The sequence below is a fragment of the Bufo bufo genome, chromosome 3 (genome assembly GCF_905171765.1).
Source record: "Bufo bufo chromosome 3, aBufBuf1.1, whole genome shotgun sequence".
In the NCBI taxonomy this organism is placed as follows: domain Eukaryota; kingdom Metazoa; phylum Chordata; class Amphibia; order Anura; family Bufonidae; genus Bufo; species Bufo bufo.
Window position 1 is genome coordinate 463,247,396 of NC_053391.1, and position 26,695 is coordinate 463,274,090.

Consider the following 26,695-nt stretch of genomic DNA (forward strand, 5'->3'; position numbering starts at 1 on the left):
CAAATGGGATAGACAACAGGTGGAAATTATAGGCAATTAGCAAGACACCCCCAATAAAGGAGTGGTTCTGCAGGTGGTGACCTGACCACTTCTCAGTTCCTATGCTTCCTGGCTGATGTTTTGGTCAATTTTGAATGCTGGCGGTGCTTTCACTCTAGTGGTAGCATGAGACGGAGTCAACAACCCACACAAGTGGCTCAGGTAGTGCAGCTTATCCAGGATGGCACATCAATGCGAGCTGTGGCAAGAAGATTTGCTGTGTCTGTCAGTGTAGTGTCCAGAGCATGGAGGCGCTACCAGGAGACAGGCCAGTACATCAGGAGACGTGGAGGAGGCCGTAAGAGGGCAGCAACCCAGCAGCAGGACCGCTACCTCCGCCTTTGTGCAAGGAGGAACAGGAGGAGCACTGCCAGAGCCCTGCAAAATGACCTCCAGCAGGCCACAAATGTGCATGTGTCTGCTCAAACAGTCAGAAACAGACTCCATGAGGGTGATATGAGGGCCCGACATCCACAGGTGGGGGTTGTGCTTACAGCTCAACATCGTGCAGGACGTTTGGCATTTGCCAGAAAACACCAAGATTGGCAAATTCGCCACTGGCGCCCTGTGCTCTTCACAGATGAAAGCAGGTTCACACTGAGCACATGTGACAGACGTGACAGAGTCTGGAGACGCCGTGGAGAACGTTCTGCTGCCTGCAACATCCTCCAGCATGACCGGTTTGGCATTGGGTCAGTAATGGTGTGGGGTGGCATTTCTTTGGAGGGCCGCACAGCCCTCCATGTGCTCGCCAGAGGTAGCCTGACTGCCATTAGGTACCGAGATGAGATCCTCAGACCCCTTGTGAGACCATATGCTGGTGCGGTTGGCCCTGGGTTCCTCCTAATGCAAGACAATGCTAGATCTCATGTGGCTGGAGTGTGTCAGCAGTTCCTGCAAGACGAAGGCATTGATGCTATGGACTGGCCCGCCCGTTCCCCAGACCTGAATCCAATTGAGCACATCTGGGACATCACGTCTCGCTCTATCCACCAACGTCACGTTGCACCACAGACTGTCCAGGAGTTGGCAGATGCTTTAGTCCAGGTCTGGGAGGAGATCCCTCAGGAGAACGTCCGCCACCTCATCAGGAGCATGCACAGGCGTTGTAGGGAGGTCATACAGGCACGTGGAGGCCACATACACTACTGAGCCTCATTTTGACTTGTTTTAAGGACATTACATCAAAGTTGGATCAGCCTGTAGTGTGTTTTTCCACTTTAATTTTGAGGGTGACTCCAAATCCAGACCTCCATGGGTTAAAAAATTTGATTTCCATATTTTTTTTTTGTGTGATTTTGTTGTCAGCACATTCAACTATGTAAAGAACAAAGTATTTCAGAAGAATATTTAATGAATTCAGATCTAGGATGTGTTATTTTTGTGTTCCCTTTATTTTTTTGAGCAGTGTATTTTTTGTTCTTTTAAACATATGTATTTGACCTATATTTGTACTGGCCTGCAGTAAAATTGATATCCATTGACCGTATAATCTACCTCCAGCCACATACTTACTTGATCTTTTATGTCCAGTGAATGCCTAATGTTTGGGGCCTGTAGTCCAGTGGCCTACAGTAAAATTTTTATCCATTACCGCATAATGTACCTCGAGCCACATAATCAGAATTTCTTTTATGTCAGGTGAATTCCTAATTTTTAAGGCCCGTACTCCCGTGGCCTAAAATAAAAATTTTCTAGGCTCCAACAGGGCACATTTGAGAGAATTTCCCTTTAAGATGCATAAAAATGTCCCCTGATTAAGACACATATTTTTTGTTGGAATTTTTGTCATTGATCCCCCTCTAGTACAGTTGTTTTCAAAATTATTCAACCCCCACTGAAATTGAGTGTTTTGGCCAGTTTGACATTGATTTTGATCATTTCAGTCATCTTGTTTACAATTAAATCAAAGAGGCACTTGTAAGTCAGACAAATATAACATAACATTTATAATGAAATAACCACAAATGTATTTTCTGTGCTCACATCATTATCAGTTTTATTCAACCCCCAAGTGACATTCAATCTTAGTACTTAGTACAACATCCTTTTCCAGTTATAACAGCTTTCAAACGTGAGGCATAGCTTGACACAAGTGTCTTGCAGCGATCTACGGGTATCTTCGCCCATTCTTCATGGGCAAAAGCCTCCAGTTCAGTCACATTCTTAGGCTTGCGCGCTGCAACTGCTTTCTTTAAGTCCCACCAGAGGTTCTCAATCGGATTTAAGTCTGGTGACTGCGATGGCCACTTCAAAATGTTCCAGCCTTTAATCTGCAACCATGCTCTAGTGGACTTGGAGGTATGCTTGGGATCATTGTCCTGTTGAAAGGTCCAACGTCTCCCAAGCCTCAGGTTTGTGACGGACTGCATCACATTTTCATCCAATATCTCCTGGTACTGAGGAGAATTCATGGTACCTTGCACACGCTGAAGCTTCCCTGTACCTGTAGAAGCAAAACAGCCCCAAAGCATGATTAACCCCCCACCATGCTTAACAGTAGGCAAGGTGTTCTTTTCTTCATAGGCCTTGTTCTTCCTCCTCCAAACATAGCGTTGATCCATGGGCCCAAACAGTTCTAATTTTGTTTCATCAGTCCACAGAACACTATCCCAAAACTTTAGTAGTTTGTCCACATGACTTTTGGCATACTGCAGTCGACTCTTCTTATTCTTTGGAGACAGCAAGGGGGTGCGGCACGCCTGGGAGTTCTGGCATGGAGGCCTTCATTACGCAGTGTGCGCCTTATTGTCTGAGCTGAAACTTCAGTATCCACATCTGACAAATATTTTTTCAGTTCCTCAGCAGTCACACGGGGACTTTTCTCCACTTTGCGCTTCAGGTAGCGCACAGCAGTCAAAGTCAGCATCTTCTTTCTGCCACGACCAGGTAGCGTTTCAACAGTGCCCTTTGACTTGAATTTGCGAATGATGCTTCCTATGGTGTCTCTTGGTATGTTTAACATCTTTGCAATCTTCTTATAGCCATTGCCCTTCCTGTGAAGAGAAATCACCTCATCTCTTGTCTTCCTGGACCATTCTCTTGACTTCACCATGTTTGTAAACACACCAGTAAATGTCTAGAAGGAGCTGAGTATCACAGTCCTTTTAAATCTGCCTAATTGGTGCTTATCATGCTTGATTGCTGCTCCTTGACATCCACAAGTGTTTTCAATACCTGATCGAAAACACTTGAATGAACCTATGTTCTTAAGAGTGGTAGTCTTTAAGGGGTTGAATAATTGTGTCAATGAAGAAATCACAAAAAAAACATTTAATACTGTATTACAAAAACAATTGATGTCATTTTAGTTGCATTTGGTTCTTTAAAAAGTCCTTGTAAGATTTCATTCTGAACACAATTACAAATGTACACTAAATTCCCTAAAACCCTTTACAGCATTGGGGGTTGAATAATTTGGAACACAACTGTATGTCACTGTCCATGTTGTGGGACTATTTGTGCACTTATACTAAGTATTTGGTGGCTGCAAATATGAGCTGAAGGTTTTTCAGGATCGCCTGCCATTAAAGTGAATGGGGCCGGCCGTGAACTTGTGGTTCACGAACATTTGATCGTATTCGCACACCGTCCCGGCCGATGTTCGTCCATCACTATTTAGTTTGTCCTCCCTCTCAGCTGGTGTAAAAAATGCCCCCTTTTTGGACCGGTAGCGAGGGTCCAACAAGGTGGAGAGCCAGAAGTCATCCCTCTGCAGAATGGTGGCAATTTGGCTGTCACTACCCAAGCAAGTGAACATGCATCCGGCCATTTGCGCAAGTGACTCAGAGGGACTCCCTGCCTCCATCCCCACTGCATACTGCCATGGTGTATCTGGGTCATCTGCCTCGTCTTCCTCATCTCTCTCTTGCTCCTCCAGCGGCTCCTGCTCCTCCTCTCCTGTCACCTGTGTAGAAAAACCACCCATTTCGCTACACATTTCTTTTTCTCCAATGTTCTCCTCCTCCAGTTCAGCTCCCACAGGGCTCATGTGGCTATGAGATGTAGGTACCACATCTCCAGTCTCCTGACCAGACAGAATATACCAGCATCTGTTCCAGGATATGAAGCAGTGGAATGACGTTGTTCATTCCGTAGTCCAGGCGACTGACAAATAACGTGGCATCCTTAAAGGGCCTGAGCAAATAGCAGGTGTTACGCATGAGCTGCCACTGGCTGACATCGAAGTTACACAGAGGAGTACTCCTGTCCGCTTGGATCTTTAAAATATTGTTTATGGCCTTTCTCTGTTCATATAGTCGGTCCAACATATGGAGGGTGGAATTTCAACGGGGGGAAATGTTGCATATCTGCCTATGTTGGTGTGCTTGGCGGTGTATGAGTGGCTGAAATGCATGCAAAGTTTCCTGGCCATTTTTAGGATGTCTTGCAGATGGGTTGAAGACTTCAGGAACCGCTTGACAACCAGATTGAACACATGCGCCATGCAAAGCACATGGCTCAGCCCTCCTTGACGCAGCTGCGACACCATGTTCTTCCCGTTATTGGTCACCATGGTTCTGATTTTGAGTTGTTGCGGAGAAATCCAGGATTCGATTTCTTGATGAAGGACACGCCCAGGCAAATGAGGTGTAGAACAGCGTGACACCGCCATGCCCTGTACATGTGGTATGCTGGAGGTGCACTGTGAATTTTCCCTGCAGTGGAGCCTGAGGACACGGTGGAGGATGAGGAGGCAGAGGCGGACATTGTCGCAGGACCAACTTTGTGAGAACGTAGAGGCGGAAGCGGAGTCACCTGGCCAAGTTGCTGGTTTGGCTAGGAAAGAACCACATTTACCCAGTGGGCCGTAAAGTACATATATTATCCCTGAGCATAGTTACAGCTCCACACGTCGGCGCTGCCGTGCACTTTTGCAGACACCGACAGGCTCAAGGACTAGCTCACCTTCTGTTCTAAATATTTGTGCAGGGCTGGTACTGCCTTTTTGGCAAAGAAATTATGGCTTGGGACTCTCCATCTCGGCTTGACACAAGTCATCAGTTCTATAAAAGGTGCAGAGTCCACCACTTGGAAAGGGAGGGACTGCAGCACCAGTAACTTGGCCAGGAGCCCGTTCAGCTTCTGCGCCGTTGGAGTGCACGCATACTGTTGTCTCTAGGAAATTGCTTCGGTAAATGATTGTTGACGGAATGACCAACGAGGATTAGGACGGCGAGGAGCATGAGGACCAGTAAATGATTGGAAGGACAGACAACTCCCTACGGCTGAGGTGGTGGAACATTGACTGCCTGAAATCGGGTGCATGCCACTGGGTGATGCAGCGATTGATATGACAGGCAGGATTACCACATTGGAGCTACGGTTCTCCCAGGCCACTTTATGTTGATGCTGCATATGTTGGCACAGGGCCGTGGTGCCAACATTGTTACCCTGGCCACGCTTCACCTTCTGCCCACAGATTCGGCAAATGGCCATGTTCACCTCCTCCGGCAGTTCAACAAAAAACTGCCATACTGCAGAGTAGGTGATTTTTCCCCCAAAACTTCACACTGACTGACTTCTACCGTCGCTGCCTCCGTGAATCCCTGCACCACTACTTTCCAGGCAGGTAGGCTGCTGAGAAGCAGGTGGTCTACCCCAGGCACGTTTGGCTCCCATCCTCCCACTGCTGCACCCCCCGCTGACTCCCGGCCACGCTAGCGACTTGCTGGCTCCGCCGCAGCCTCACAGGCAAGCTGCCACCCTCTTCTCCCGATGATGATAAAGCCCTTAATTCACCTGGCTCCCAAGTGCGATCAGCTACATCATCATCATCGAGTACTGTCTGCAAGTCACTGATATCCTCCTCAAAGGTCTTTGGGTCAGGGGCCTGACCGCTCGCAACACTAGCTCCCATGCCACTCTCTGCATCACTACTTGCCCGCCTACCAGAGTAAGCGGCGGATGTCTCCTCCATATCTTGGCTAGAAAGTAGTTGCTGACTGTCCTCTAGTAGCTCGTTCTTGCTATATAGTGGAGCTGAGCCCACAGCATATAATACTACTCTGGCTGAGGGAACAGAAAAAAACAGAGGCAGGTTGAGGACAGGTGAGGGCACGGGGCCTGCTTCTGGGCCATGCCAACTAAGGGTTGTGTCTGATGAACCCACTGACTCTTGGCTGGGGGTGTATGATGTCACTTGTGACCAAGTGGATAACAGAGTCAACCATTCAAGGACCTCTGGGTTGCTGGTCTAGACACGACCGCTAGCTGACAGAGCTCAGGCCTCTGGAAGTGACCCCTGTTGCCACACCCCTTTACTCTGCTGCGACCTGTGCCTGTGCCAGAAACATTTAGGCCTCTGTCCCTCTCCTGCACAGGGTCTGTCACTTCTCTGTCTGACATACCGTTACATTAAATAAGCAAATAAAAAGGAAATTAATGCACCCCAAAAAAAGCTGTAATTTTGTCACTTCACCACAGAACAGCAAACAATACTTTTTTTCTCCACTAATAAACACCCAAAAAGCTTTAGAACATATAACTGCACCACTGAACGGCCAAAAAAGCTTTAGAACATATAACTGCATCGCTGAACGGCAAATAATACTTTTTTTGCCACTAATACACGACAAATCTGCACCGCTAAACGGCAATTAATACTTTTTTTGCCACTAATGCACAAAAAGGGCTGTAATTTTTTCACCTCACCACACAACGGCTAATAAGCAATTTTTTGCCACTAATACACTCTAAAAAGGCTTTAGAAGATATAACTGCACCGCTAAACGGCAAATAATACTTTTTTTTGCCACTAATACACGCCAAAAAAGCTTTAGAATATATAACTGCATCGCTGAGCGGCCAAAAAAGCTTTAGAACATATAACTGCACCGCTGAAAGGCAAATAATACTTTTTTTTTTGCCACTAATACTCTCCAAAAAGGGCTGTAATTTTCTCACTTCACTACTAGTGTTGAGCGAGCATGCTTGGCCGAATACCAGCTCTGCTTGAGAATCGCTATGCTCGGCACATGGTGGTACTCGGCCGAGTACCGCATGTGCTTGAGCGCAATACTCGAGTCTCCTACTCGCACGTTTCGTGGCTGCTAATAAACGTGCAGGTAAGTACTGCCCTCAATGTAATGCCAGTAGTCATGTAGTCAAATTATCCGCGCCACATCTCCTGTGTAAAGTGTACGCATCCCTAAAATATCAGTGACAACCAGTGCACTTTTTACGTAGATGGTGTACGCTGCGGACAGTTAAATTATCTGTGCCACATCTCCTTTTTAAACTGTGTGCATCGCTAAAATATCAGTGACATCCAGTACACTTTTTCTATAGACGGTGTCCCCTGCAGACAGTAAAATTATCTGCGCCACATCTCCTGTTTAAAGTGTGCACATCCCTAAAATATCAGTGACATCCAGTGCAATTTTTCCGTAGACAGTGTCCGCTGCGGACAGTTAAATTATCCGCGCCACATCTCCTGTTTAAAGTGTGCGCATCCCTAAAATATCAGTGACATCTAGTGTACTTTTTCCAGAGATAATGTCCCCTGCGGAAGGTAAAATCATCCGCGCCACATCTCCTGTTTTAAGTGTGCGCATCTCTAAAATATCAGTGACATCCAGTACACTTTTTCCGTAAACAGTGTCCCCTGCGGACAGTTAAATTATTCGCGCCACATCTCTTGTTTAAACTGTGCGCATCCCTAAAATATTAGTGACATCCAGTGTAATTTTTCCGTAGACAGTGTCCCCTGCGGAAAGTAAAAATATCCACGCCACATTTCCTGTTTAAAGTGTGCGCATCCCTAAAATATCAGTAACATCCAGTGCAGTTTTTCTGTAGACGGTGTCCCCTGCGGACAGTAAAATTATCCGCGCCACATCTCCTGTTTAAAGTGTGCGCATCCCTAAAATATCAGTGACATCCAGTGCACTTTTTCCATAGACGGTGTCCCCGCGGACAGTTAAATTATCTACGCCACACCTCCTGTTTAAAGTGTGCGCATCCCTAAAATATCAGTGACATCCAGTGCAGTTTTTCCATAGATGGTGTCTGCTTCGGACAGTGAAATTATCCCCACCACATCTCCTGTTTGAAGTGTGTGCATCCCTAAAATATCAGTGACATCCAGTGTACTTTTTCCATAGACGGTGTCCCCTGTGGACAGTTAATTTTTCCGTGCCACATCTCCTGTGTAAAGTGTGCGCAACCCTAAAATATCTGTGACATCCAGTGCACTTTTTACATAGACGGTGTCTGCTGCAGACAATTAAATTATCCGCGCCACATCTCCTGTTTAAAGTGTGCGCAACCCTAAAATATCTGTGACATCCAGTGCACTTTTTACATAGATGGTGTCTGCTGCAGACAATTAAATTATCCGCGCCACATCTTCTGTTTAAAGTGTGCGCATCCCTAAAATATCAGTGACATCCAGTGCACTTTTTCTGTAGACGGTGTCCCCTGCGGACAGTTAAATTATCCGCGCCACATCACCTGTTTCAAGTGTGCACATCCCTAAAATATCAGTGATATCTAGTACACTTTTTCCGTAGGCAGTGTCCCCTGCGGACACAAATTATCCGCGACACATCTCCTGTTTAAAGTGTGTGCATCGCTAAAATATCAGTGACATCCAGTACACTTCTTCTGTAGACCGTGTCCCCTGCGGACAGTAAATTTATCCGTGCCACATCTCCTGTTAAAGTGTGCTCATCCCTAAAATATCAGTGACATCAAGTCCACTTTTTCCTTAGACGGTGTCCCCTGCGAACAGTAAATTTTTCCGCGCCACACCTCCTTTTTATAGTGTGCACGTCCCTAAAAATATCAGTGACATCCAGTGCAGTTTTTCCGTAGACAGGTGTCCGCTGCAGATAGTTAAATTATCTGCGCCACATCTCCTCTTTAAAGTGTGCACATCCCTAAAACATAAGTGACATCCAGTGTACTTTTTCCGTAGATGGTGTTTCCTGCGGAAAGTAAAATTATCCACACCACATCTCCTGTTTAAAGTGTGTGCATCCCTAAAATATCAGTGACAACAAGTGCACTTTTTACGTAAATGGTGTCCGCTGCGGACAGTTAAATTATCCGCGCCACATCACCTGTTTAAACTGTGAGCATCCCTAAAATATCAGTGACATCCAGTGCACTTTTTCGGTAGATGGTGTTCCCTGCGGACAGTTAAAGTATTCGAGCCACATCTCCTGTTTAAACTGTGCGCATCCCTAAAATATTAGTGACATCCAGTGTAATTTTTCCGTAGACAGTGTCCCCTGCGGAAAGTAAAAATATCCACTCCACATTTCCTGTTTAAAGTGTGCACATCCCTAAAATATCAGTAACATCCAGTGCAGTTTTTCTGTAGACGGTGTCCCCTGCGGACAGTAAAATTATCCGCGCCACATCTCCTGTTTAAAGTGTGCGCATCCCTAAAATATCAGTGACATCCAGTGCACTTTTTACTCAGTTTCTTTTGGCACAGGTTACAAATGCAATTGCTGTTATCAGAGGCAGACACACACAAAAAATGCCACACTGCTGAGCTTTGCAATGACGGCATTCTGGTGGTGGCAACAGCATGCGTTGATTGGCGTGCTGTCTGGCTGACCCCGGGTGCCGATACATGCTGTCTGACTGTGCCACTAGCTCCTTGCGACAACCTCCCCCTGCTTCCAACTCGTCTCCTCCTCCTCTCTGTCTCCCCATCTGAACTTTCCCCCTGTTCTTCTTCTCTTCGAGCGGGCACCCACGTGACATCCATGGACACATCGTTATCATCAACCGCTTCACTTGTATCTGACAACTCAGCAAAGGAAGCAGCAGGGGGTACAACATCATCATCATCACACGATACGTCCATGTGTGTAATGCTGCCTGACTGAGACATATCCCTGTTATCTACATCCTCTGGCAATAATGGTTGCGCATCACTCATTTCTTCCAACTGATGTGTAAATAACTCCTCTGACACATCAAGTGAAGCTGCTGTGGTGCTAGTGTTGGTGGTGGCGGCAGGTGGGCGAGTGGTAACTTGAGAGGTGCCCGAAGCTGAGCTGGAGGAGGATGGTGCGTCAAGGTTCCGAGCGGAAGCTGTAGAAGATTGGGTGTCCTGTCTAAGCCAGTCAACTATGTCCTCAGAATCTTTCGAGTTCAGGGTACGTGGCCTGTGAACACTGGGCATTATTCTAGGGCCAAAGGAAATCACAGCACCACGACCACGACGGCCCCTGCGGGGTGGCCTGCCTCTGCCTGTCATTTTTTTTTAGATTAGTGGTACTATGCGTGCAAGGTACTGTGCCACCCTATATGAGTGGTGAGCAGTGGGCACAGTACAGTCTGTGGGTCTGACACACACTGGCAGGCAACTGCAATTATATTACAGAGAAAACATTTAATGACTTTTTTATTTGCAAGGTACTGTGCCACCCGATATGAGTGGTGGGCAGTGGGCACAGTACAGTCTGTGGGCCTGACACTCACTGGCAGGCAACTGCAATTATATTACAGAGGAAACATTTAATGACTTTTTTTATCTGCATTCATGAAGGAATAGGAGCAAGTCTACAGATCACAACAAAACCCCAAGTTTATAATCCACATTGAGACCATTGGGTCTAAGAGAGTTAAGTCTATAGATCCACAGCATTTCTTTTTTCTTTAACATGCTAATATGGTTTCCACCCCTCCTAAGAGGGGGTATATGGTGAATGATACATCTTAGATCTTTCTCTGAGTGTTTAAACTCAGTAAATGTTTAGAAACAGGTGAATCAAGATGCTTTTTGCAAATCATGTAACAATGATTATTTAAACGAGTTTTCATATCAGTAGAAGTCGAGCCTACATACAATAAATGACAGAGACAGAAAAGAATATAAATGACGGGATTAGAGTAACATATCAAATAAAACCTGATGGAATATGTGACACCAGTAGTAGGATGAGAGAAAGTATTGCCTTTAAGTATAATGTGACAGTTGACACAACAACCAAGCTCAGGCTGTGTTGAGCGTTAAACTCCGGAGTTGGAGCTCTTTGAACATCATGTTGACCCTCCTGTGGGGAGCGCACCTGAGTCTCCTAACACCACTGTACTCCCATTAATTATTAATAATTGGGTGCACGAGTCACTTTATTGGTCTTCACATATGACCTTATTTTTAATGACAATCTCCAATCATGGCTATTATTGATTTTTTATATGTTTAATTCATCTGTATGTTTTGATATTAATATAGATTTGAAGACTAATCACAACAATCATGGTATATGGAAATGGTATGGTATATTATGAATTACATTTTGTTTGATTTTGTCCATTTATGAATTATGAATTGCTAACTACTTGTTGCCCTGGCATTTTAGGGGACCTAAAGCGTGAGAAGAAGTCTGGAATCCAAATGCCTAAAAAATGCCCTGTGAAATCCTAAAGGTGCTCTTTAGAATTTGGGCCCCTTTGGGCACCTAGGCTGCAAAAAAGTGTCACACATGTGGTATTGCCGTACTCAGAAGAAGTAGGGAAATGTGTTTTGGGGTGTATTTTTACATATACCCATGCTGGGTGAGAGAAATATCTCTCTAAAAGTCAACCTTTCCCATTTTTTTATACAAAGTTGTCATCTTAGAGAGATATTTCTCTCACCCAGCATGGGTATATGTAAAAATACACCCCAAAACACATTGCCCAACTTCTCCTGAGTACGGCGATACCACATGTGTGACACTCTTTCGCAGCCTAGGTGCGCAAAGGGGCCCAAATTCCAATGAGAATCTTTACGATTTCACAGAACATTTTTTACGCATTTGGATTCCAAACTACTTCTCACGCTTTAGGTCCCCTAAATTGCCAGGGCAGTATAAATACCCCACAAGTGAACACATTTTGGAAAGAATACACCCCAAGGTATTCCGTGAGGGGCATTGCGAGTTCCTAGAATATTTTTTTTTGGCACAAGTTAGCGGAAAATGATGATTTTTATTTTTATTTTTAATTTCTTACAAAGTCTCGTATTCCACTAACTTGTGACAAAAAAGAAAATTTTACATGAACTCAACATACACCTCACGGAATACCTTGGGGTGTCTTCTTTACAAAATGGAGTCACTTGTGGGGTATTTATACTGCCCTGGCATTTTAGGGGCCCTAAAGCGTGAGAAGAAGTCTGGAATCCAAATGCATAAAAAATGCCCTGTGAAATCGTAAAGATACTCTTTGGAATTTGGGCCCCTTTGCGCACCTAGGCTGCAAAAAAGTGTCACACATGTGGTATCGCCGTACTCAGGAGAAGTAGGGCAATGTGTTTTGGGGTGTATTTTTGCATATACCCATGCTGGGTGAGAGAATTATCTCTGTAAAAGTCAACCTTTCCCATTTTTTTTATACAAAGTTGTCATTTTAGAGAGATATTTCTCTCACCCAGCATGGGTATATGTAAAAAGACACCCCAAAACACATTGCCCAACTTCTCCTGAGTACGGCGATACCAGATGTGTGACACTTTTTTGCAGCCTAGGTGCGCAAAAGGGCCCAAATTCTAATGAGTACCTTTTAGGAGGGCATTTTTAGGCATTTGGATTTCAGACTTCTTCTCACGCTTTAGGGCCCCTAAAATGCCAGGGCAGTATAAATACCCCACATGTGACCCCATTTTGGAAATATGACACCCCAAGGTATTCTGTGAGGGGCATGGCGAGTTCATAGAAGTTTTTTTTTTTTTGGCACAAGTTAGAGGAAATTGATTTTTTTTTTTCTCACAAAGTCTCCCTTTCCGCTAACTTGTGACAAAAAGTTCAATCTTTCATGGACTCAATATGCCCCTCAGCGAATACCTTGGGGTGTCTACTTTCTGAAATGGGGTCATTTGTGGGGTGTGTTTACTGTTCTGGCATTTTGGGGGGGCTAAACTGTGAGCCACCCTGTAAAGCCTAAAGGTACTCGTTGGACTTTTGGCCCCTTTACGCACCTAGGCTGCAAAAAAGTGTCACAAATGTGGTATCTCCGTACTCAGGAGAAGTAGGGCAATGTGTTTTGGGGTGTATTTTTACATATACCCATGCTGGGTGAGAGAAATATCTCTGTAAATTGTCAGCTTTGTATTAAAAAATTTTAAAAGTTGTCATTTACAGAGATATTTCTCACACACAGTATGGGTATATGTAAAAATACACCCCAAAACACATTGCCCTACTTCTCCTGAGTACGGCGATACCACATGTGTGACATTTTTTTGCAGCCTAGGTGCGCAAAGGGGCCCAAATTCCAATGAGAATCTTTACGATTTCACAGGGCATTTTTCACGCATTTGGATTCCAAACTACTTCTCACGCTTTAGGTCCCTAAAAAGCCAGGGCAGTATAAATACCCCACAAGTGACCCCATTTGGAAAGAAGGTATTTCGTGAGGGGCATGGCGAGTTCCTAGAATATTATTTTTTTGGTTAAGTTAGCGGAAAATGTTATTTTTTTTTGTTACATTTTTTATTTTTTTTTCTCTTACAAAGTCTCATATTCCACTAACTTGTGACAAAAAATAAAATTTTACATGAACTCGCCATGCCCCTCACGAAATACCTTGGGGTCTCTCCTTTCCAAAATGGGGTCATATGTGGGGTATTTATACTGCCCTGGCATTTTAGGGGCCCTAAAGCGTGAGAAGAAGTCTGGAATATAAATGTTTAAACATTTTTACGCATTTGGATTCCGTGAGGCGTATGGTGAGTTCATGTGAGATTTTATTTTTTGTCACAAGTTAGTGGAATATGAGACTTTGTAAGAAAAAAACAAAAAACAAACAAAAAAAAAAAACTATTTCAGCTAACTTGTGACAAAAAAAATAAAAAATCTTCTATGAACTTGCCATGCCCCTCAAAAGTGATCTTTATAGTGCCACAGTGATTTTACGGTGTTTTTGTAGTGATCAGAAAAAAAAAAATTCTGTCACTGCGGTTGGGCGGACTGAACGCAAGTGTGCGCACAAGATCAGGCCTGATCGAGCGAATACTGCGTTTTTTGTAGAGCCTATAGAACATGTCCTATTCTTGTCTGCAATTGCGGACAAGAAAAGGCATTTTCTATATAGTTCTGGCAATGTGCGGATCCACAAAATGCGGAAAGCACATTGACGGTGTCCGTGTTTTGCGGATCCGCGGTGTCCGTGTTTTGCGGATCCGTGGATCCTCAAAACACATACGGACGTCTTAATGGAGCCTTACAGGGGGGTGATCAATGACAGGGGGTGATCAGGGAGTCTATATGGGGTGATCACCCCCTGTCATTGATCACCCCCCTGTAAGGCTCCATTCAGACGTCCGTATGTGTTTTGCTGATCCGCGGATCCGTGGATACGCAAAACACATACGGACGTCTGAATGGAGCCTTACAGGGGGTGATCAATAACAGGGGGGTGATCAGGGAGTCTATATGGGGTGATCAGGGGTTAATAAGGGGTTAATAAGTGACAGGGGGGGTGTAGTGTAGTGGTGTTTGGTGCTACTTTACTGAGCTGCCTGTGTCCTCTGGTGATCGATCTAAGCAAAAGGGACCACCAGAGGACCAGGTAGCAGGTATATTAGACGCTGTTATCAAAACAGCGTCTAATATACCTTTTTGGGGTTAAAAAAATCGCATCTACAGCCTGCCAGCGAACGATCGCCGCTGGCAGGCTGTAGATGTACTCGTTTACCTCCGGTTCCTGTGAACGCGCGCTCCTGTGTGCGCGTGTTCACAGGAAATCTCGCCTCTCGCGAGAGGACGCGCCGGCGCATCCAGGAGGAATAACAGGGCCGCCGCCAGGACGCAATCCTGCGTACGGTGGTCCTGAGGTGGTTAATAAGCACAGCAATAAAGCTAAAAGTTAGTGCACACAGTGATATCACAGTACAGGTATAATATCCAACTATGTCACAGTACAGGAAATACGCACTAGTGTTCAGTCATGTTTTAGAGTTGCTCTTTGTCCCCTCTCAAAACCTAGAACCCAGAAGCAACTGCAGCGTTTTTCACCCATAATAGTTACACCCTCATACTATTAATTAGAGATGAGTGAAACTTTTGAGATTCCGTTGAGTTCTGATTCATAGAGTTTTTTGAAAGTTTCGGTTCAGACCCTAATCAATTTGGTTCGAATTATAGTGGCTCCATTTGCCCTGGAAATTGTTATATAATACCCTCTAGTCTCGTACAACTAGAATTGTAGGAAAACATTATCTTTTCTTAATTTTTTTCTTAATTTTAACTTTTTCTCTCCCCCTCCCTAAGCTCTTGAATGCAATGATGGCAATAGTAATTCATGTCAGGAACAAGCGGTTAAAAATGGCTTGACAGGGTCAGAATGCCTGCCCATTCAACAAGTACAAGTGGTAATTGTCAGAAGAAAAAGTGGCTTGTTCTGAGCAAGCCTAGAAAAATTCTCCCTTTTAACCTCTTCAGGACACGACGCACCGGTCCGGGATGTTGTCCTGGTACTGAAGGACACATGACGTACCGGTACGTCATGTGTATTTCTGATCACCGCCGCCCGGTAATACACACAGTATAAGGGCTCATGCACACGACCGTATGGCTTTTTCAGTGTTTTGTGGTCCAGTTTTTACGGATCCGTTGTTCCATTTTTTGTTTCCGTTGTGTTTCCATTTCCTTTCTGTTTTTCCGTTCCGTTTTTCCGTATGCCATATACATTATACAGTAATTACATAGAAAAAATTGGGCTGGGCATAACATTTTCAATAGATGGTTCAGCAAAAACGGAACAGATACGGAAGACATACGGATGCATTTCCGTATGTGTTCCTTTTTTTTGCGGACCCATTGACTTGAATGGAGCCAAGCACCGTGATTTGCGGACAAGAATAGGACATGTTCTATCTTTTCACGGTACGGAAATACGGAAATACTGAAACGGAATGCACACGAAGACACTTCAGGTTTTTTTGCTGAACCATTGAAATGAATGGTTCAGTATATGTACTGCATACTGAACTACAAAAACGGCCAGTATACTGAACGCAAAATACTGTCGTGTGCATGAGCCCTAACTCATACAGCCAATGCATGCCAATACAGAAGTATTGGAATGCATTGTAAAGGATTAGACCCCAAAAGTTCAAGTCCCAAAGTGGGACAAAAAATAAAGTGAAAAAAAAAGTTGAAAAAATAAAGTTTTCCCCAAAAAAATTCAGTTTCAAGTAAAAATAAACAAAAACGTCATTTTCCCCAAATACTGTAAAGTAAAAAAAAATTGGTAAAAAATAGGAGAAAATAAAAGTATACATATTAGGTATCGCCGCTTCCGTATCGACCGGCTCTATAAACATATCTTATGACCTAACCCCTCAGATGAACACCGTAAAAAATAAAAAATAAAAACTGTGATAAATAAACCATTTTTTGGTCACCTTACATCACAAAAAGTACAGCAGCAAGCGATCAAAAAGGCGTTTGCTCACCAAAATAGTACCAATCTAACCATCACCTCATCTCGCAAAAAATGAACCCCTACCTGAGACAATCGCCCAAAAAAAAAAAAAAAACTATGGCTCAGAATATAGAGACACTAAAACATCATTTTTTTTTGGTTTAAAAAAGCTGTTATTGTGTAAAACTTCCATAAATAAAAAAAAGTATACATATTAGGTATAGCCGCGTCCGCATCGACCGGCTCTATAAAAATATCACATGACTTAACCCCTCAGATGAACACTGTAAAAAATAAAAACCGTGCTAAATAAACAATTTTTTGGTCACCTTACATCACAAAAAGTACAGCAGCAAGTGATCAAAAAGGCGTTTGCCCACCAAAACAGTACCAATCTAACCGTCACCTCATCTCGCAAAAAATGAGCCCCAACCTGAGACAATCGCCCAAAAAAAAAAAAACTATGGCTCAGAATATGGAGACACTAAAACATCATTTTTTTTGTTTTAAAAAAGCTGTTATTGTGTAAAACTTACATCGACCGGCTCTATAAAAATATCACATGACCTAACCCCTCAGGTGAACACCGTAGAAAATAAAAAATAAAAACTGTGCTAAATAAACCATTTTTTTGTCACCTTACATCACAAAAAGTGTAATATCAAGCGATCAAAAAGTCATATGCACCCCAATTAGTGCCAATCAAACCGTCATCTCATCTCGCAAAAAATTAGACTCTACCTAAGATAATCGCCCAAAAACTGAAAAAACTATGGATCTCAGAATATGGAGACACTAAAACATGATTTTTTTTCTTATTCAAAAATGATATTATTGTGTAAAACTTACATAAATAAAAAAAAGTATACATATTAGGTATCACCACGTCCGTATCGACCGGCTCTATAAACATATCACATGACCTAACCCTTGCTTTGTTACTGGGAAAAATGGATTAAAATGGAAAATTTGCCAAAAAATTGAAATTAAGAAATTTCATCTCCATTTGCCAATAACTCTTGTGGAACACCTAAAGGGTTAATGACGTTTGTAAAATCTGTTTTGAATACCTTGAGGGGTGTAGTTTCTTAGATGGGGTCACTTTTATGGAGTTTCTACTCTAGGGGTGCATCAGGGGGGCTTCAAATGGGACATGGTGTAAAAAAAAAACAGTCCAGCAAAACCTGCCTTCCAAAAACCGTATGGCATTCCTTTCCTTCTGGGCCCTGCGGTGTGCCCGTACAGCGGTTTACGACCACATATGGGGTGTTTCTGTAAACTACAGAATCAGGGCCATAAATATTGAGTTTGGTTTGGCTGTTAACCCTTGCTTTGTAACTGAAAGAAAATTATTAAAATGGAAAATCTGCCAAAAAAGTGAAATTTTGAAATTGTATTTCTATTTTTCATAAATTCCTGTGGAACACCTAAAGAGTTAACAAAGTTTCTAAAATCAGTTTTGAATACCTTGAGGGGTGTAGTTTCTAGAATGGGGTCATTTTGGGGTGGTTTCTATTATGTAAGCCTCTCAAAGTGACTTCAGACCTGAACTGGTCCCTAAAAATTGTGTTTTTGAAAATTTCAGAAAAATGTCAAGATTTGCTTCTAAACTTCTAAGCCTTGTAACATCCCCCCCCAAAAAAAAAATATATAATTCCCAAAATGATCCAAACACAAAGTAGACATATGGGGAATGTAAAGTAATAACTATGTTTGGAGGTATTCCCGTATCCTAAGGGAATTAAGTAATGTCATAGCCAGACCCTTTTTTCTGATATTTGCAGATTCTATACTGACAGGGAATGTCCCACAGGATTGGCGCATGGCAAATGTGGTGCCAATATTCAAAAAGGGTCCAAAAACAAACCTGGAAACTATAGGCCGGTAAGTTTAACATCTGTTGTGGGTAAACTGTTTGAAGGTTTTCTGAGAGATGCTATGTTAGAGCATCTTAACGGAAATAAGCAAATAACGCCATATCAGCATGGCTTCGTGAGGGATCGGTCATGTCAAACTAATTTAATCAGTTTCTATGAGGAGGTAAGTTCTAGACTTGACAGCGGCAAATCAATGGATGTCGTGTATCTGGACTTCTCCAAAGCATTTGACACTGTACCACATAAAAGGTTAGTATATAAAATGAGAATGCTCGGACTGGGAGAAAACGTCTGTAAGTGGGTAAGTAACTGGCTCAATGATAGAAAACAGAGGGTGGTTATTAACGGTACATACTCAGATTGGGTCACTGTCACTGTTACTGTATAAATATATCAGGGGTCAGTACAGAGATCTATCCCATCGTCTATTTATCCCCAGGACTGTGACTGTGACGAGGGGACATCCTCTGCGTCTGGAGGAAAGAAGGTTTGTACACAAACATAGAAGAGGATTCTTTACGGTAAGAGCAGTGAGACTATGGAACTCTCTGCCTGAGGAGGTGGTGATGGTGAGTACAATAAAGGAATTCAAGAGGGGCCTGGATGTATTTCTGGAGTGTAATAATATTACAGGATATAGCTACTAGAGAGGGGTCATTGATCCGGGGAGATATTCTGATTGCCTGATTGGAGTCGGGAAGGAATTTTTTATTCCCCTAAAGTGAGGAAAATTGGCTTCTACCTCACAGTTTTTTTTTTGCCTTCCTCTGGAACAACTTGCAGGATGACAGGCCGAACTGGATGGACAAATGTCTTTTTTTGGCCTTATGTACTATGTTACTATGTTACTATGTTATTATAGAAGTAGAGAAATTGAAACTTGGAAATTTGCAATTTTTTACAAATTTTTGGTAAATTTGGTATTTTTTTATAAATAAAAATGAATTTTTTTTGCTTCATTTTACCAGTGTCATGAAGTACAATATGTGACAAAAAAACAATCTCAGAATGGCCTGGATAAGTCAAAGCGTGTTAAAGTTATCACCACTTAAAGTGATACTGGTCAGATTTGCAAAAAATGTCCTGGTCCTTAAGGTGAAATAAGGCTGTGTCCCAAAGGGGTTAATTGGAAGCAGTAAGTACGGTAATAAGAGGCACATGGCCACAATAATAGTGGTAGCAGAATAGTAGTAGTGGTGGTAGTAGTGATGGATGTGTAGCATTAACAGTGGTGGCAATAGGGGATTAGCAGCGAGGAGTAGCAGCTGTGGCAGGGGCGGTAGCAGCAGCTATATGGGACATGTTGGCAGGCAGCAGCAGTGGCATGATGAAGGCAGCTGCAGCCATGCGGAACATAATCAAGGCAGGCAACATGATGGTAGGCAGGCAACACCAGTAATAAGATGGGGCACCGTCAGCAAGGCCAGGTCTATTCTTAGGCCTCAGCTGGAGGAGTGTGAAAATCCTCCCAAATCCAGGCTTTGTTCATTCTGACAAAAGTTTTGCACGCTGGTGGAGAACAACTCGGTCCATTTGGGCGTTCACTCCCCCTACAGTGCTAAAAATCCTCTCCGAGATGACACTGGAGGTTGGGCAAGAAAGAAAACATGCCAGGGAGCGTACTGGGCCAGTTCTGGCCACTGTTCTAGTCTGCCTGCCCAGAAGTCCATGGGGTCAGGGAACAGGGTATGTGCCGAAGACAAGCCAGAATAGGCCTGAACCTGGCTGTTGAGGTCTCCGCTTGCTGATTTGCCTCAGGCTGGTGTGGCACATGAAAAAACTGTTCCATTATGTTGAGGATACTGACTTGCCAGCTGATGCTTTTGCTGTGGTGGCGGGAGGTGGGTGACTTTGTGGGGGCAGAGAGGGACCCCCCTTTCGGATATGCTGGCGGCAGGTTATGCTTCCTGAAAGCTGTGTCACACTGTGTAGCGGTGGCCTTGCGATTTGCTCGGCGGTCATTTCGCGGCGAACTCGTTCATGATTCACCGAACAGGCGAACATATGGCGATGTCCCCCAGCGCCATATTCTTTTGCATTGTGCAGAACTTTGACCCATGACACATCCATCAAGTGGGACAAGATAGCCAATAGAGACGTTTCAGCACATGAACACACCCCCTGATCTGGCTGCCATTTTACATTCAGTCTTTTGCCAGTGTAGGGAGAGGTTGCTATGTGGAGCAGGGACAGACTGTTAAGGACACTAAACGGTAGCTAATAGGGCCACAAATGTCCTTTTAAGGAATGGTATAGGAGTGCTATCGATAGGTGTGACATACAGAGGGTGTGATATATTTATAATATACTTTCTAACATAGAAAGTATATTATAGTGCATATTATAGAGACAAATTCTATTGGAATAACTAATTGCAACTGGTGTGATATACCAGTTGCCCCCCAAAAAAACTGATTGAGGAAGGGGTGTGATATACCTTAATATACTTTCTATATAGTGCATTTGTATTGTGCAGCAGTTGTGTGCGGTTCTGCTTAGATACCGCAGCTATACAGTGGGACAAACTCTATTGGAACAACTAATTGCAACTGGTGTGATATACCAGTTGCCCCCCAAAAAAAATTATTGAGGAAGGGGTGTTATATGCCTATAATATACTTTCTATATAGTGCATTTGTATTGTGCAGCAGTTGTGTGCAGTTCTGCTGAGATACCGCAGCTTTACAGACGGACAAACTCTATTGGAATAACTAATTGCAACTGGTGTTATATACCAGTTGCCCCCCAAAAAATTGATTAAAGCAGAAATGTGATATACCTGTAATATACTTGCTATATAGTGCATTTGTATTGTACAGCAGTTGTGTGCGGTTCTGCTGCCATACCGCAGTTATTCAGAGGGACAAACGCTATTGGAACAACTAATTGCAACTGGTGTGATATACCTGTTGCCCCCAAAAAACTGATTAAGGGGCTTGATATACCTGCTTCCAGAAAATAATCATTAAGGGGTTCTATATACCTGCTTCCACAAATACTGCTCTTCTATAGGGACTTTGTCAAAGGGTCATTTTGAAAATGACAGGCAGAGGAAGAGGCAGGCCATTCCGCAGGGGTGGTAGGGGTCTGGAAAATGCACCAGGCCGGAGCCTAAGTGGGAAGTTGCATAAGGTGCATGCGCTTACGTCAAAGGACGCACCAGAGTTGGTTGAGTGTCTCACTCAGCCTTCCGCTTCTGCACCCTCCTCATCCTCTGTATCTGCACCCTCCTCACTCTCTGCTGTGTGCACCCCCAAAGACACCACCACCACTACCACCATAGCCCCTACACTCGAGTCAGAGGAATTATTTTCCCATCCATTCCCAGACCTTACCGATGCGCAGCCATTTTTGGCATCGGATGAGGAAGAGGAGGTAGCAACTTCCACCACCCAGCGGTCTGACGGCAGTACCCATATCAGACCAAGGACGGAGGTCCCCACTGTTGCTGCCTACTCCGAGATCTCTAATGTCAGTGGTGGTGAAGTGACAATGATGACATGTCGATGGATGTCACATGGGTGCCCGCAAGAGAGGAAAAGGAGGGGATTTCAGAGGGAGAGACAGAGAAGAACATAAGGGGTAGAAGTAGGATAAGCAGGCCGATCTTGCAGTGCACAAGAGGCAAAAAGCTGACTGCAAATGTATCTGGAGCGAGCCAACCACCATGCACGGTCACATTTGGCGCTCCCAGGACGTCGGCACATGGCTCCGCAGGGTGGGCTTTTTTTAATGTGTCAGCTGCTGACAATAGTGTTGCCATCTGCAGCCTCTAGCCCAACACTCACCTAGGGATGACTGCCTTAAGAAGGCACCTGTCCTCCCATCACCGAGCCCAATGGGAGCAACACTCCCGGCGCTCCACGTCCTGCCTCTTCTCCTTCTCCTCTCTCCTCCCATTTGTCCTCCACTCCACCTTCCACCGTGCCATCATCGCGTTCATCTGGCAAAAGGCAGGCTTCCGTTGCCCAAATGTTCGAACGTAAAAAGTTGATGACGCCGGATAACCATCTTGCTCAACGGCTGACCCCCGGCTTGTCGGAACTGCTAGCCCACCAACTGTTGCCTTATAAACTGGTCTTTAGAAAATTTGGGGCCATTGGCACACTGCAATGGAAGGTCCCCGGAAGGAAATATTTCTCCCAGAAGGGCATCCCAGAGCTATATGGCCATGTTCAGCGGCAAGTGAATGTATCTCTGGTACACAGTGTCGGTGCCAAGATACATCTTCCCACAGATACGTGGTCTAGCAAATGCGGGCAGGGAAGGTACATAAATTTTACTGCCCACTGGGTGAACCTTCTGACGGCTGTCAAGCATGCAACCCCTGGCACCTGTGTGGATTTGGTGTTACCGCCACGGATTGCATGCAGGCCTGCCTCTTCTCCTCCTCCTACTCTATCCTCTGTCTCCTCCTCGGCTGACTCCTCCTTTTCCACTGCTACCGCCTCTTCCACTGCACCCCCCAAGTTCCCCAGAACCTATTCGACGTGCTAGGTGAGACGTTGCCATGCTGTGCTGCGGCTGTGGTTGTGCCTGGAAGCCAAGAGCCACACTAGTCCTGCACTCCTTTCAGCTCTGCGGTCACAGGCCGATCATTGGCTAACCTCGCTCAATTTGACAATTGGTAAAGTGGTGTGCGACAACGGTGCCAATCTGCTGAGAGCGCTGAAACAGGTCAAAATGACACACGTGCCGTGCATGGCACACGTCCTGTACTTAGTCGTGCAGCGATTCGTTGCCAAATACCCCGGGGTCCAGGACATCTTGCGGTAGGCCAGGAAAATCTCTGGCCATTTTAGAAGATCTTAAACGGCCATGGCTCACCTTGCTGACGTTCAGTGGCGACACCACTTGCCCATCAGACGTCTGATTTGTGACTGCCTGACGCGCTGGAACTCCACCTTGTTAATGCTTGATAGGCTGCTGCAGGAGCAATGTGCCGTAATGACTACCTGTACGAACTCTGCAGCAGGACAGGTTCTGGGAGCTTGATTTCTTTTCACCGCACCAGTGGCTGCTCATGCGTTATGCATGCAGAATTCTTCGGTCATTTGATGAGATCACCAAACTGGTCAGTCGCAGCCAGGGCACCATCATTGACATCGTAACTTACGCTTTCTTTCTGGAGCGTGCAATGTGTCGTGTCATTGATCAAGCCGTCGAGGAGCTAGAACAGGAAGATGAGGAAGTCGCAATGCTGAATGAATTCCCAGGGGTGGCTACTCCATCTGAGACAAGTCAGCAGGAGTCTGAAGAAGAGTCAGAGGAGGATAGTGCCTGGTGGGAGGAGGAGGAGCAAGAAGAGCAGGCTTTAAACTTTTCTGGGATCCCTGGTGTTGTCCATGGATGGGGGAGGAGACCGAGGACGACATTCTCCTGGGCGATGAGGAGGAGCCAGGCCGCTCCACCGCTTCTGATTTAGTGCAAATGGGGGCCTTCATGCTCCAGTGTTTGAAGAGGAACCCCTGTATAAAAAGCATAAAGGGCAAGGACCAGTACTGAATGGCAACGTACTTAGACCCCTGGTAAAAACTTTAAATGGCGGACATGTTACCAGCATCACAGAGGGCTGTCAGAATGCAGCATTCCCATGCCTTGCTTCGAGAGATGATGCATTCTGCTGTTGTTGGCGCTGGCAGAGGAATTCCCACCCACAGACAAACTGTTGCGGGTACCAATCCTACCGCGCATGCAAGAATAGGGGTGTTTGAAGATGTGTTGGTCACTTCGGATATGATATCATTCTTGCAGCCTACCCATCGACAGCCACCCTCAGGATCCAGCCTCAGGGAACGCCTAGACCGACAGGTGTCCGACTACATCAGGTTAATGGCCGATGTGGAGGCTCTGAGAAGCGAGGAACCCCTTGACTACTGGGTGTGCATGCTTGACCTGTGGCCATACCTGGCACAATTTGCCATGGAACTCTTGGGTTGCTACTCGTCGAGTGTCCTGTCCAAAAGGACGTTCAGTGCAGGGGGGATCGTGACAGATAAGCGCACTCGCCTAGCTCAGGACAGTGTGGACTACCTCACATTTTTAAAAATGAATGAGGCATGGATCTCGGAAGAATTCAACACCTGTGATGACCACATTTAATTTAATTTCACCTATTAACATTTTTTTTTTTCAAGAGGGGGGATTTCGTTAGCCATAATTTTAATCCAATTTTATATTTTTAGTTCTTTTAAACATATGTATTTGACATGTATTTGTACTGGCCTGCAGTGAAATTTATATCCATTGACTGTCTAATATACATCCAGCCACATAATGACTTGATCTTTTCTGCACGGTGAATGCATAATTTTTGGGGCCTGTAATCCAACTGGCCAACAGTAAAATAGTTATACATGACCGCCTAATGTACCTCCAGCCACATAATGAATTGATCTTTTCTGTACGTTGAATGCATCATTTTTGGGACCTGGAATGTAACTGGCCAACAGTAAAATTGTTATACGGTGACCGCCTAATGTACCTCCAGCCACTTAATGACTTGATCTTTTCTGTACGGTAAATGCATAATTTTTGGGGCCTGTAATCTAACTGGCCATCAGTAAAATTGTTATACGGTGACCGCCTAATCACTTGTTCTTTTCTGTACGGTGAATTAATAATTTTTGGGGCCTGTAGTCCACTGGCCTGCAGTAAAATTTGTATCCATTGACTGTCTTATACCTCCAGCCATATAATGACTTGATCTTTTCTGTACGGGGAATGCATAATTTTTGGGGCCTGTAATCCAACTGGCCAACAGTAAAATTGTTATATGGTGACCGCCTAATGTACTTCCAGCCACATAATCACTTGTTCTTTTCTGTACGGTGAATGAATAATTTTTGGGGCTTGTAATCTAACTGGCCAACAGTAAAATTGTTATACGGTGACCGCCTAATTATCACGGTCGGCGTGGCTATCACATACGTGACACAGAGGGAGGGAACGAGGAAGGCCCTGCCCAAGTGAGAGGGAAGGTGGTGACCCCTGACTCACCTGGCGGCTGGCACCTGGCTGCCCTGACGTCCCTAGACGGGTTCCTCATCCGTACACCGATCACGTGCCTAAAGCCCTGGCTTTCCCTGAGCTGAGCCCTAGATAGTGAACAGGGCGATGGGAACACTAGTCCGCACCACTAGCTCTAAGGGAAAACAACAAGGGGAGGACAGACAACACAGACTCAACATATAATCCCAGGTGGGCGACAACAGGAGACAACAATAAGCCCAACAGGGATCCGGAGGGTAGCACTCTGGAACGACAACCAGGATTCACAACTCCAGTGGGTCAGTATAGATGTCCAGGCAGGAAGCTCTATAACTGGCAACTAGAGAAGTGTGAGGGGAGAATATAAGGAGGTTGGGAGTGGCAGACAAGAAACAGCTGAGGAGGAGAAGCTACGGATCCCTGAGTGAGACAAAAAGGATAGCAAGGCAAACACAGAAAACAATCACTAAGAAACAACGTGATCTTTAGATATAGAGCGCGCAGCCACCCGCTGCGACTTCCTGACCCCGGGTATAACGGAGTCAGACGTGGCTCTTGATACCCTCGTGACACTAATGTACCTTCAGCCACATTATCAATTGTTCTTTTCTGTACGGTGAATTAATAATTTTTGGGGCCTGCAGTCCACTGGCCTGCAGTAAAATTGATATCCAATGACCGTCTAATATACCTCCAGCCACATAATCACTTGATGTTTTCTGTCCGGTCAATGCCTAATGTTTGAGGCCTGTACTCCCGTGGCCTAAAATAAAAATTTTCTAGGCTTTAACAGGGCACATTTTTGAGAGTTTGCCTTTAAGATGCTGACAATTGGCCCCTGATTAAAATACATATTTTTTGTGGGAATTTTTGCCATTGATCCCCCTCTGGTACGTCACTGTTTATGTTGTGGGATGATTTGTGCACTTATTGTAAGTATTTGGTGGCTGCAAATATTACCTAAAGGTTTTTCAGGTTCGCCTGCCATTAAAGTGAATGGGGCCCGCCATTTGCGCATCATCCCGGCCGATGTTCGTCTATCACTAACACTGTGTACATTCCCCTATTTTGCTTTGATAGCAAGAGTCTAAAAGGATGACTATCCAGTAATCATCAGAATGCTTGATGTCGCCTGTCAATGTCAAAGCAATCAAGCAGGCATACAGCTCGCCATTCTGGCCAGCGTTCCTGAGGAGCCAGTTCTTTCCATCTCCGCCTCCACTGAGAAAATTAGGAGTCATGGCCGTTGTCATCGTCATCATAATCAACATCAACCTTCAATTCTGACTCCTTCTCCAGTGGAAGCTCCTTATCCTCATCCTCCTCCATGGGAGTTTTTTCTTGTGGGTCTCCAACAGTTACAAAGCAGACAGCAAGATGCGTTAGCTGTTCTTCCGCTGTCACCTGCGGCTGCA

The 26,695-nt window shown here is 44.7% G+C and overlaps 1 long non-coding RNA gene across 1 annotated transcript; it reads right to left on the bottom strand.

Annotated features, from left to right (window-relative positions):
* Nucleotides 1-4,208: 4,208 nt before the first annotated feature.
* Nucleotides 4,209-26,695, bottom strand: LOC120994159. Its single transcript, XR_005777337.1, has 3 exons — nt 26,685-26,695; nt 21,290-21,296; nt 4,209-4,366 (listed from the first exon to the last, which is right to left on the bottom strand). It is a non-coding gene; the product is annotated as an uncharacterized LOC120994159 (long non-coding RNA).